This window comes from Austrofundulus limnaeus, unplaced genomic scaffold, assembly GCF_001266775.1.
Source record: "Austrofundulus limnaeus strain Quisiro unplaced genomic scaffold, Austrofundulus_limnaeus-1.0 Scaffold10, whole genome shotgun sequence".
NCBI classification, from domain to species: Eukaryota; Metazoa; Chordata; class Actinopteri; order Cyprinodontiformes; family Rivulidae; genus Austrofundulus; species Austrofundulus limnaeus.
The window spans coordinates 3407652-3415319 of record NW_013952412.1 but is presented as its reverse complement, the minus strand read 5'-3'; the positions used below and the strand labels follow the sequence as shown (position 1 = coordinate 3415319).

At 36.9% G+C, this 7668-nt stretch overlaps 1 protein-coding gene across 1 annotated transcript in view; it reads right to left on the bottom strand.

Moving 5' to 3' along the window:
- Nucleotides 1-7668, bottom strand: part of LOC106513169 (CUB and sushi domain-containing protein 1) — a gene marked incomplete in the record, with an annotated part of 415244 nt that overhangs the window by 153218 nt on the left and 254358 nt on the right.

Here is a 7668-nt window from a genome sequence, read left to right as displayed (position 1 = left end):
GGTCTCTGGTTGTCAATTGTTTTATGTTCGGGTGGGTTGTTGTATTTTCTCTGAGTTCCTAGGTTGAAAATACCGAACAGGCTTTACATGTACTTATTAAGCTGATGCTTTTATCCAAAGCATATTTCCTGAGGCTACCTCAGCAGGTGAACTTGGAAAGACAGAGATTAAACCATCAAACGTTTAGTAAGAGCTGGAATACAGTACATATTGGGCCCCTGCTGAACAAAATTATTTGTATGTAATAAAAAAGCATTTAGCTTTTCAGTTTATTCTTATGTGTTGTTGTACTGTCAATCATTATTTTGTGGGCAATAATTTATTAGATTATGAGACAGCACAATAATTTTGCACAAAAATATAAAAATTATTACTTGTATTTCACACTCTTACTTGCTGAATAGATAACTAAAGTGTTTTCAAAGAACCTGTGGCATTTATATGGACATTAAAAAGGGGAAAAAAGGAAGATACAAAATGTCCACAAACACATCCAAACCAGTAAGTTAAAAGACCCGATTTTTGCAGGACACAAGAAACGCCAAGCTTCCCTTTTGTGCCTGAAAGGCTACAGTTTATGATCTATAAGTAATATGTGTGGATATGCTCGCCTTTATCTGCCTGAGTCATCTGTCCACCAGAACTCTGATAGGAGGAAGCATTTTTTATCAATATTGCATGGACATCACTTCATGGCAATAAATCTTTAACCTTGTAGGGGTAGAGGGTGTGTTTGCCTCACGGTATAAATGGCATATCAAAGCATGATCTGGCAGAATATAGTGTATTCACAGGTGACATTAATATCACAGAACTCCTTGGTAAAACTGGATCTAATGCATAAACACCTGTGTTTGTTTGCTAAGGTTTCCTCTGAAATTTCAACACGTCACTTCTTTTACTTTTGATAAGTTTCTCTCTGGAACGTCATATGACATGGGTCCCCACCCGAGTTAACACATTAAATAAATGTTTACATTTAGAATATACAAGGCCCTACTGGGTTTAGCTCCATCGCATCATTCCCTTTTTTCTTTTTCTTTTACAACAAATTAACAGCCACTATGCTTTATGCTCCTAATATTGTCAGATTTGAATTAAGGAAAAGAGTGTTCAGCTTTGCTGCCCTCTCGACATGGAACGCCCTTCAGGCTGATCTGAAATTGCCAGACCTAATTTATTTTGGAGCCTTTTGTTAAAGAGAGCTTTGAACAATGCCTGTATTTTCAACCACTGTCTGGTTTACCCATTGCCTGCATTTCATTCATTGTCTGCATTTTCAAGTATTATTTGTTGTCACTGTTTAAAGCCTTATTATGTCATGCCCACACAATTTAAACTCAAAAAACTTTGTTAGTAACATAATTGTGTTTTATTCTATATTACTTGTTTTAATCATTGTTTTTTAACAGACACTCTAGACCAGGTAAACCTTGTTTTTTTGTTTTTGATACTTGAATTTAAAACTATATAGCTGTACAGAAAGGTTTTATTTACAAATTAAAAGATGTCAACAGAAGACTTGACCCTCCAGCTGTACATGTTGGAGCCAGAGTCTGACATAGAATAAGAGAATGAAGATGAAAAAATTGTAGTTGGTAACTACAGACCTTATTTAGAAGTTCTGTTGCAAATAATTTGACGTAACACTTCAGAAAACATCATATACAGTATGTTTGTTTTATTTTTTTGTATTATAAATGTATTGTGTATTATCTTTTCTTAGCATGTTTCAACTGAAGAAAGAAATTCACTATGAGAAAAAATAATGGATAGTTGTCTGCCAGCTTGTCAGGTTGGTTTGTTGATAGAAAGGAGGTGATCCCTTGTGGGTTCACTTCAGCTGACTTCCAGTCAAATCAATGTAAAATAAAATAAAATAAAATAAAGAAACTGAATTAAGCAACTCATAAAATGTTGTAATATAACATAAACTAAAAATGTTTCTAACCAATTACTACTGTTTTATATTTTATAAAAATAAGCTACTGAGATAAAATTTTACAACACAGCAAAACAGCATACAGTATTTAGTCATATGGTTGTTTTTTATTATTTATTTAAAAGAGGTGGAAATTTTGCCATTGAGAGTAGAATGTTGATGCAGAAACAATGTGTGATGCAAAGAGAAGAGGAAATGTCAGTGTTGGTGTATGTGTGTGTGTACATTTGTGTGTGCTTGTAATCAAGTTACTTGTTTCAGGTAAGAGCTGTTGAGGTGCTCTTCAGGTGCTCACAGGATAAGGAGGGAAATGTGTGAAGTGTAGATAGATCATTTGCTTTCGTCGTCTCTCTTCTTCTCACTTCCTAGCAACTCTGCCTTTTTTTTTTACTCTTCTTCCCCCACCTTGTCATGCTCAAAGGCCAATCCACCTAAGAGCTAAAGTCTACAGCGGAGCATTCATCAAGTGTTTTCAGGAAAACAAAGGTACTGAAATTGAGTGTGATTAAGGGGCGATATTTTTATTAATTAAAAACAACATAACACAAGGTTTCCCCTGTTAGTCGTTTAGCAGCGATACTGTTTCTTCTCGTAATTTTAATTTCAAGTAGTCGTGCACCCTGACTATCCTGGAAAAAAAAAGGAAAAACTTGATTATAAATCACACTCTCACACTGAGGATTCATTAGAGTTCTAGGTCATTGTCTGGAGAGTAAAGCTCTTTAATCACAATCTTTCAGCCTCTCTATAATTATGACACATCCTCAGGAGGGAGCTAATGTTACTGTGAGGGAACAAAATAAGTTGTGCTGACGCTGCTTTATTATTATTATTATTATTATTATTATTATTATTATTATTATTATTATTATTATTATTATTATTCAGCTATTTCATAATGTTAAAGAGGTTTCCTTTACAGTATTTACTTTTAATGAGCTTACCTTAAGTTCACTGTTTGTGGAGTTATATTCAATAAATTGGTGAGAGAACTATTCCTAAAAAGACCATTTTAAGCATATAAAACATTTTTTTAACTGTGTATGTCTATTAGGACATTCTTTAATGTAGGCAATGGGCTGTTACAGGCAGTATTTTAGATTATGATTCATAAGCACTTGATTCTCTAGACAGATAAAACTCATTACCATCAGTCTGCTTCTTTATAATGATTATATATTGTGCAAAGACTATACAATCTCTTCAGTAGTGCCATTATTTTACCGTTGGGAGAAACAGTGCAAAGATGAGTTGTTCAAAGACTTGTTCAAGACTTAAAGTTAACCTTGACTTTATTGTTCTTTGTTTTAATTTAGCTCTAATGCCCAAGTGAATGTGAAAAACTATATTTTCATCTTTGACTCCACTGCTGGAAAACTAAAGTTCTCATTATTGTTCAAAGCTATAAAAAGCTTAAGGGCTCCCTTAAGCATTTCCTCTTTTTTTTTTTTTTTTGAATGATTACAGATAAGCAAGTACAGCAATAATTTCACTGGTGAGATGGGTCTTCAAATATGGATGCATGAACCACTTTATTAAATTTTATTTATTTATTTATTTATTTATTTCTCCGAAGACAGTTCACTAAGATCTGGTCCACTGAGTGCTTTACGACTCATGTCAAAAGAGTTAGGGCAAAGAGGTAAATCAACATTTTGTTGCTTTTATTATTACATTTTTTAACAAGATATAAAAATTTGACAATATAAGTTAACAACTAAACAATTTGACACTGTCTTTAATAACTTGTCCCAAATCCCTCCCAGTCTAACAACTTTAGCAGCATATTGTTTAAAATGCAATTAACAATAAAGGCAGCGATGTGTTGAACAAACTTTGGCTACTTCCATTTAAAGAGGGTTGGGAGGGCAGTCTGCTGGCAGCTCCAGGCTGACTGTGGCTGTTAGCTGCACATGTAAAGTTCAACTTTTTTTAACATTTAATTTCTTTTTTTATAAAGCTTGGCAGGTATGGGYGGCTGTGGCGGAGTGGTTAGGAGAGTTGTTCTGGAACCGGAAGGTCGCTGGTTTGATCCCCCGTCCAGCCGTCTCAGTCGTTGTGTCCTTGGGCAAGACACTTTACCCACCTTGCCTACTGATGGTGGTCAGAGGGTCCGGTGGCACCGGTGCCTGGCAGCCTCGCCTCTGTCAGTGTGCCCCTGGGCAGCTGTGGCTACAGTGTAGTTTGCCATCATCAGTGTTTGAATGTGAGTGTGAATGGGTGAATGTCTGTTAGTGTAAAGTGCTTTGGGGGTCCGGAGGGACTTGAAAAGCGCTCTATAAGTTCAGTACCATTTACCAGTACCATGTACATGTCATCCATGCTGGGTGTTTACCTGCATCATCACCCTCAGAAATCCATAATTTTCAGARTTTTTACATCCTACAGGCTCTAAGATATAAAATATATTTGAAGCTGAGTTTTTAAAATACTGTGAGATTTGAAAAAAAAATCCACAACACTGGATAGAGCTTCATCAGAGCTAAACAACAAAAGAAATCTGAAGCTTTAATGTTGAACAGTTTCTGAGTTATAAGTATTTTTGCATGTCCTGACACCCCCTCTTTGAAAGGAGCCCCCTCCTCAAATATGGGGCCTATCATAAAACCATGGCTGATGCAATATAGGTYGGACTCATCTACAGCCCTGCCAAATTTCACGTTGATTGGTGCAGCCGTTTCTGGGCTACGGCTGACCAAAAATCACTGACAAAAATAAAAAATAAACAGTACGAAAACAATATGACTCTCGCTTACGCTTCGCGTGCGGGGGGTCATAATAATCACGAGTAAAAACAGTTAAATGACAAAGGTGCATGATGAGATCTTCTTAACACTATCTGGTGATTCACAAATGTGAATCAYCAGATAATCATCAAGTCATCTGCAAGTCAAGTCCAGTTAAGCAGCAAAGGTGCGTTCCTGCAGCTGCCACAGCCTTTACAAAAACCTGCCTTTTTTCTGTCTTGGAAAGAGTGACAGAAGTAAATGGTAACTGGACTGTACTTATATAGCGCCTTTCTACCCAACCAGGACACTCAAAGTGCTTCACACTACAATCTGTGCCCTCATTTACCCTTTCACCCAGCACTCTACCAGATCTCCTACAAAGCTAACATGAACAATCATCCATGAAGACTAATCAGTGCCAATCACATTCAGACACTGATGAGACACACATCAGAGACATTAGGGGTGAAGTGTCTTGCCCAAGGACACAACAACTGAGGCAGTTGGAACGGGGGATCGAACCGATGACTTTCCGGTTCCAGGACGACTCCCCTAACCACTCTGCCACAGAAAGAAGTTCAAGTTAGGTTTGAAAGCAGTTTGGTAAACCTCAAATGCTTTAATACATTTCTAACTGTAGATGTAATTCACTCTGTAAAAATGAGACTTCATGTTGTGCTTGTGTTAAATGTTTGACATCTGTTTTTTATGTCTGTGACACTTATTAATGCACTAAATCACCCATTTAACTTTGACATCTGTATTTAAATAGCTTTGATTGTTGTTTAAAACAGTAAGATGTCTGTGATTACTATTTTTCTTTGTTAAGATAATTGTCATTTATTTCTTTTCCGTCACTCATACAGACATCGTGCATAAAAGAAATATCTTAAAATCACGAATTTAGACATAGTTTTGACTTTTTTTTTAAGCCGAATGACACTTTTGTTAATGGAGAAAAAGTAACCAATTTTTTTTTTCTTTTAACTGAGCTAAACTTTGCAGATAGCCATCATTGTACACCTGCTAAGCTACATCAGCTCAACTACCAGAAGAGAGATGTTAATAGATGAGATTGTGTTAATAGGATGTATTTATTTAATTAACCTCACATGTCAAAGGTGTTAAAGTTATGTGCTACTGTAGTATATTCAGGTAAAATACAGTAAAAGGGAGACCTCCACTAACAACACTAAAAAAAGATATTCTCCTTCAGGCGTTCATGTTTTTGTTAGCTGCCCTCTTTTTAACATCTAAAACCAATAAGTTTGAACTCATCAGCCTGACCTCAGGCAATTCTCTTTTGCGAATTATGTTGTGCATATTTGAATGCATGCACAAGATGTGTAAATGAGCACAGAAAAAAAATGTGTGTTACTGCCTTTGGGAGAKATCAGAGCTTTTCTTCATGCACCATATCATTGATAAATGTAAAATACCGAGTCGCCTGGGGATGTGATCAAAAACTCAAACACAGTCTTAACTACACCCCTGTATATACTAGTTTACACTTCTATTGGAGTAAAGCTTTAAGCGGCATATCAACATATACAGTCATATGAAAAAGTTTGGGCAACCTTGTTAATTTTCCTGATTTACCTTTATAAATCATTGATTGTTTGGACAAAAAAATCAGTTAAATATATCATATAGGGGACAAACACAGTGATATTTGAGAAGTGAAATGAAGTTGATATGATTTACAGAAAGTGTGCAATAATTGGTTAAACAAAATTAGGCAGGTGCATAAATTTGGGCACCGTTGCCATTTTATTGATTTCAAAACCTTTAGAACTAATTATTGGAACTTAAATTCGGTTTGGTAAGTTCAGTGACCCTCGGCCTCCATACAAAAGGGACTCCAATTATGAGAAAGGGCATTTAAGGGGGACAATTGCAGGTTTTTCTTCTATTTGAATCTTCTCTGAAGAGTCGCATCATGGGAGTCTCAAAACAACTTTCAAATGAGCTGAAAACAAAGATTGTTCACCGTCATGGTTTTAGGGGAAGGATACAGAAAGCTACCAGAGATTTCAGCTTTCAGTCTCCACTGTGAGAAACATTGTGAGAAAATGGAGGACCACAGGCACAGTTCAGGTCAAGGCTCAAAGTGGCAGACCAAGAAAAAATCTGGAATAAACCGAAGCGAAGGCTGTTGAGAACAGTCAGAGTCAACCCACAGACCAGCACCAAAGACCTTCAACATCATCTTGCTGCTGATGGAGTCACTGTGCATCGTTCAACTATTCAGCACTTTACACAAGGAGATGCTGTATGGAAGAATGATGCAGAGGAAGCCTTTTCTCTGCCCACATCACAAACAGAGGCGCTTGAGGTATGTTAAAACACATTTGGACAAGCCAGCTTCATTTTGGAGTAAGGTGCTGTGGACTGATGAAACTAAAATAGAGTTATTTAGGCAGAACAAGGACCATTATGCATAGAGGGAAAAAGAACACAGCACTCCAAGAAAAGCACCTGCTACCTACAGTAAAATGTGGGGGTGATTCCATCATGCTGTGGGGCTGTGTGGCCAGTACAGGGACTGGGAATCTTGTTAAAGTTGAGGGACGCATGGATTCCAACCAATATCAGCAGATTCTGGAGACCAATGTCCAGGAATCAGTGACAAAGCTGAAGCTGCTGAAGCCGGGGCTGGATCTTCCAACAAGGCAACCACCCTAAACACTGCTCAAAATCTACAAAGGCTTTCATGCAGAGGAACAAGTACAATGTTCAGGAATGGCCATCTCAGTCCCCAGACCTGAATATTATTGAAAATCTTTGGTGTCACTTAAAGAGAGCTGTCTGTGGTGAAACCATCAAACCTGAATGAACTAGAGATGTTTTGTAAAGAATAGTGGTCTAAAACAGTGGTTCCCAAACTTTTTATTTTGTGACCCACAAAACATCCATGGCAAAAACTTCTGACCCCAAAAATTACTGGTCTGAGTACACAAACTTTTTTAATAACCCTAAAAACACAGGCTTTTTGAC